Here is a 6000-nt window from a genome sequence, read left to right as displayed (position 1 = left end):
ATATGGTAATTTTAGATGCAAAAAAAATAAACGTGGTAATAGTGAAGATTCTAAAGCTGAAGCTTTAAATTAGGGCTTCACAAATTAATCATGACGACTGTGTCCATCTTTTATTTACAGTTTATGCTTTAAAGTTGGGCGTAATCACTGGCATGTGTGAAAAGCACATTAAACAGTGAAAAGGGAAGAGAGGTCCCAACTCTCAATAGAATCTCAGTTGCTAGTAATATTAGCTGGAATCCATGAAAAGATTTATCTATTTGATTTTTATGAAACACTTGTGAATAACCTCAAAAGTATAGACACAAGATCACAAGTCCAAATGACCCAGATTTGATTGACTGATTCAATTCAATACTCTGTCATGGGACAACACGTCTGTAGCACTTTTTAGTTATTTCCATGTGAAGCTGAAAATGGCAGGGAACTCTGCTTTCTCATCAAACCAGTTCTCCACCCCCGATCTCTAGGTATGTTTCCTAGCAACACATCCTTCTGACTGCCTGGGAAAACCCAGTGCTTCATAATAGGCTCAGCTAATATAGATCAGCACCACTTGGCTCTCTCCCTCAAATCTAGATAATAAACGTGTGTACTGAATGTACATTTTGTATTTAGTGCTGAATGCAGCACAAAATAGCAGCTGCACTTACAGCCTGAGATTTAAAATGCCATCAGTTCTCTCCTGTGCTCTATATTCGCTGTCGACTGGTCTCACAAGCGCTTTTGATAAGAGTGATGGAGTGTCTGTCTGGAGTGTGTAAAGTTGGAGGCAGTACAGAAAAACAGCATTAAAGTGTTCAATCAAAGGCTTGTCTCATGGCTGCCAGTTCAGGTGTTTACTTTATAAAGTTTGCCCACAGATCAGAAACAGGCTCACAGGAGTGTGTTCATTCTGTTTAATAAAAAAAAAGAATACTCATCAGTTTCCTCAAGTCCACAGCAACGTTCAAGACGCTTTTCTTCTCTAACTCAGAAGCAAAATTGTTGCAAACTGATTTTGGTTCTATCAGCTATCCAATGACAGAATTTAAAATTTACTGGTAGAGGAGTCCGTTGAGGGTAATTGGGTTAATTTGGCCATGAGGATGAAATACCTTATTGTGTCTCATAAGCAGTCCAAAAGCTCAAAACACACACACACACACACTCAATTGCAAACTGCAAACTTTTACATGTGAAAGCGTGGCTCTATTAAAATGTCTCACGTTTTTACTTCAAAGGTTAATTAGTGATTTAATTGATTCATGTTTCCATAGCTATCTCATGCAGCTCTAATTTAGAGTAACAGAGACATGCAACTAAAACTCTGTCTTCATATAATTAACATAATAGTAGGTTAATTCTACGAAGGCAGGCAGTTAAATTATGTTTTCAAAGAAATTAATCCATTCATTAATCCCCAGTAAACATTATACTGATGGGAGTAGTTGCAGTGACTCAGTGATGATGCTTAGTTTCACATTTCTCCAGTGCAATGGAGAAGCTATTACAATAGAGCAGCAACACCACACCACTTGTTCTCCTGACACAAGTTATATTTGCTCTGTCGATGAACACAATTCATTCAGTCAGTTTACTGAGGCGCTCAGTGACAACTCTGCAGAGATAGAAGCGGCCTTATGGTTCTTGCATGACGCTATCTGTGACAGCTACATACAACACTGCACTGTCATGTCGACGTCTATCGACTGCTGGTGAAGTGCCATGTTTGTTTACAAAGAGGTACAGCACGCAGCTTTAAAACTAGAAGGCACTGGGCTTCTATTCAGGTTTAGTGTTATAGAGACAATCGCCTACACGTTTACAACGATTTCATGACATTTCCTTTTATACTGGGAGGAGACTGCTGAGTTGAGAGTTGACCTGATGATGATCATTGACGCTCTCCAAAAAGGAGGTTAAACCAAAGAAGGTCATTGCTGAAAAGGCTGGCTCTTTGCAGAGCATATTAATGGAAAGCTGACGGAAGGGTGCGGTGGGATGACCGCAAGCTTGAGAGGATTGTCAAACAAAGTTGATTCAAGAACTTGGGGGAGTTCCACAGGGAGTGGACTGACACTGGTGTCAGAGCAGCAAGAGCCACCACACAGGAAAGGAGCTACAGCGTTCACATTTCTAATATGCAGCCATTCCTTGACCAGAGGCAAGATCAGTAGCATCTTACCTGGGCTGAGGAGAAAAAAAACTGGACTGCTGTTCAGTAGTCCAAAGTCCTCTTTTAAGATGAAAGTAAGTTTTTTTGCATTTCATTTGAAACTGAGTTCCTAGAGTCTGAAGGAAAAGTGGAGGTGTTTGAAGTCCAGCGTGAAGTTTCTGCAGCCTGTGATGATTTAGCATGCCATGTCATCTCCTGGTATAGGTGATGGTTGGTCCACTGTGTTTCATCACGTCCAAAGTCTTCATAGTGTTTACCAGAAGCACTCCATGCTTCCACCTGCTGACAAGCTCTTTGGAGATATCAATTTACTATTCCAACAGGACTTAACACCTGCTCACAGTGCCAAAGCTGCTAGAAAATGGTTTGCTTACAATGTTATTATTGTGCTCGATGGGCTGGTCAACTTGCCTGACCTGAACCTCCCAAGAGAATCTCTGGGGCAATAAGAGGAAAATGAGGAGTGCCTCTTTAGCTCACTGGGTGAGCAGGCGTTCACATAGCAAATGTCAGAAAGCAGCAGCCCAGATTTGGGTCCGATCCACAGCCCTATACCGCATGTCTTCCCCCTCTCTCTCTCCCCACTTTCTTGTCTACCTTCATTATCCAATAAAGGCAAAATACTAAAAAAGAAAAGAAAAAAGAAAGCTATCTTTAAAAAAAAGAAGAAAGAGGAAGACCAGAAATGCTACCCTACATAAAAAATAAAAAAATGAGCTGAAGGCTGCTATGAAAGCCTGGGCTTCAGTAATGCTTCAGCAGTGCCACAAGCTTCCACGTCACGCTGCAATGATGCAGTAATTTATGGTAATGGAGCCCAAAGTTAAGTATCAGAAGTTTGGCTTTTTGTATTGCAAATCCTTTTTGGATACTTTGATCGTAGGAGATGCTCTAAGTATTTTCCTGAGCAATAAGCTATAATCATCAAAATTTAAACAAAAGATATTTCATGTAACATATAAGGTAATAGATAAGGAAGATAATAAAAATACCTGAAGTTGACCTTTTTTAAAAATAAATGACAAGAAAAATACACTTTTTCACCATTCTCAGTTTTTTTAAATGCACTAGCATTTCTTCAGGCAGTGGTAGAGATATTAGAGATACTTATGTCCCTAGGGGTTCCTTGGAGTACTGCAGTGGTTGTATGTTTTGTTTAAATAATTATTAAAAATTGTCTGACAACCACTGGCTAAGGCAACTGGAAGATTTGACATTTTTATCCATAAAGTAATTCCCATATTACCGATTATTACTCAATGTTACCATAACTGCCACGCTCGAAACGTTCTAACTATTGGATGTCATAAAATTATGAACAAACAACAAAGGTTCCCTGAGGATAAATCCTAAAGATTTCACATCAGAACTATCAGTTGGCTGATGCTTTATTTTAGAGTGAAATTAAACTGATAAAGGTGCATTGTGTCAGTCTGCCACTGACATGGCTTTCCACTCTCTCTGTAACACAGACTGTATATAGAAGATGGATTAGCTTGAAAGTAATTATAGCCACGTTTTTCTAAATAATTTCATGCTAAACAAGCAGCCCTGCTTATAAACAGATGTATATTAGTGTTTGTTTTTTATGAATTTCTGTTGTCAATAAAAAAAAAATCATTTCGTAGAACAGAATAACTAACTTAATTTCCTAAAAGCTTATGTTATTAAAAGTTAGACACTAACCATTTCCATTAGTGTACTTGCACCGGGGCTGCATTTAGGAAAAAAATAATCATATGTAAACCGCAGACAGTTGTGATTGGATATATCAGTGGCTGCTGATTTATGGAAATAGTCTTTTATTATGCAAAGGAAACATTTAGAAGGAAGCATGCACACTTGCTGCCTTCTGGCAAATGACAGTGTGTCAAGAGAGAAGGAAAATATACACATTATTCCTGGCTGAAATGACAAATGAGATGGGGACAGAGTGTGTTGTAAATACATTGCTCCTGGAGAGGAGCTAGCTCATAGCTCTCCCCCAACAAAGCCTCTGGAAATCCTCTCAATTAAGCGATGCATTTCCCCATGCTTTGAGGAGAGAGAGGGTGAAGCATAATGGCAGAGCACAAATCACCAAGAGCCTATTGAAAAAGCTGCCAGTTAACTATGTAATATTACCACTGCTGAAATGCTTCACCCTTTATCCCTTTTCAATTGCAAGGCTAGATATTGAGTGTGCACTGGGTATTCTTGATAAGTGAATTATATCACTGATGAAACTTTTTATTCCCACCTCACAGATTGGAGTGAATGGATTTATCATTGGAATCCAATAACCAGGTTAGAGTGACTATTTTAAAAAAAAAAAGAAGTACCAGGCCCTCATTGGACTTGTTCAGGTTTTATTGTTCTACAACTCTGAATCAGTGTGAATTTAATAAAGTGATGACACTCAACCAAAAATTGTTTTAATCCCAGGGGGAAAAAATGTTATCTATATCAGGCAAAAAAATAGATAATCAAACGATTGCAGCAGAGGCACAGTCATGAATTTTACACGTGGATGCAGCAATACTTTAACCATTCTTATCAAGAAAAATGATTCAACTACATTTTTACATTATTTTTTACACGAGTTTTATTAATTAATTATGTGAAATGTATTCAAAAACAAACAAACAAAAATATTACATAGACATGGGTATTCACAACCTTTGCCAAGACACTTAAAATTGAGCTCAGGTGCATCTTTTCCCCATGGATCATCTGTCCATGTCTGTATAAGGTCCTGTATATGACGCTGCATGTCAGAGCACGAACTAAGCCATGAAGTCCAAGGACTTATCTGTAGACCTCCAAGAGAGGATCGTGTCAAAGCACAGATCTGGAGAAAGGTACAGATTTATTCCTGCGTCGTTGGAACCTTCAGTCCCAGTGAGCACAGCGGCCCACCTCATCTGTAAATGGAAGTTTGGAACCACAAGAACTCTTCCTAGAGCTGGCTGCCAAACCAGTCTGAGTGATTATGGGTAAAAGGGCCTCAGTCAGTGAGGTGATCAAAAACTGATGGTCACTCTCACTGAGTTTCAGCATTGCGTTTTGGAGAGAAGAGAGCCTTCCAGAAGGACAATCATTTCTACTGCATTCCACCGATCGGGCCTGTATGGTCAGACACAAGCCACTCCTCAGTAAAGACACATGGCAGCCTGCCTGGAGTATGCTAAAAGGGACCTAAAGAACTCTCAGACCATGAGCACCAAAATTCTCTGGTCAGATGAAACAAGTATTAAAGTCTAAAGAAAACCAGGCATCACTCATCATTAGACGGATACAATAGTAACAGTGAAGCATGGTGGCGGTAACATCATGCTGTGGGGATGTTTCTTCAGCAGCAGAAACCAGAAAACTAGTCAAGGTCCAGGAAAAGATGAATGCAGCAGTATGCTAAATTGCTCCAGAGCACGCTGGATCTCGAACAAGAGGACAAAGGTTTATCTCCCAACAGGACAAAGCATGTAAAAAGGTAGTCAAGCCACAACAAACAAATGACTTTGGGATCACTCTGTAAATGTCCTTAAGTGACCAAGCCAGAGCCTTGAACCTGACTGACTCTTTACAGAGATCTGAAAACAGCTGTGCACTGATGTTCCCTATCCAAACTGATGGAGCTTGAGAAAAAATACTTTTAACAAACAGGATTTTTAGGTTTTTGACACACTCTAGCAGCGATGCTATGCTTTTTATGTGAATCTGTGTCTATAGTACCACCTGCTCTTTCTGAAGACACTGGTACAACCTGAAGTCTGACTTCAGGCTGTGCAGTTGTTTTTAATCAGTTACTTCACTGCACCATTTCTCTAATTGCAACTTTCCTATTTTTTTTTTCTCTTAGCTGA

This window comes from Haplochromis burtoni, unplaced genomic scaffold, assembly GCF_018398535.1.
Source record: "Haplochromis burtoni strain Fernald_Lab_line unplaced genomic scaffold, NCSU_Asbu1 Contig_37, whole genome shotgun sequence".
NCBI classification, from domain to species: Eukaryota; Metazoa; Chordata; class Actinopteri; order Cichliformes; family Cichlidae; genus Haplochromis; species Haplochromis burtoni.
Note: the sequence above shows the minus strand (reverse complement) of the source record.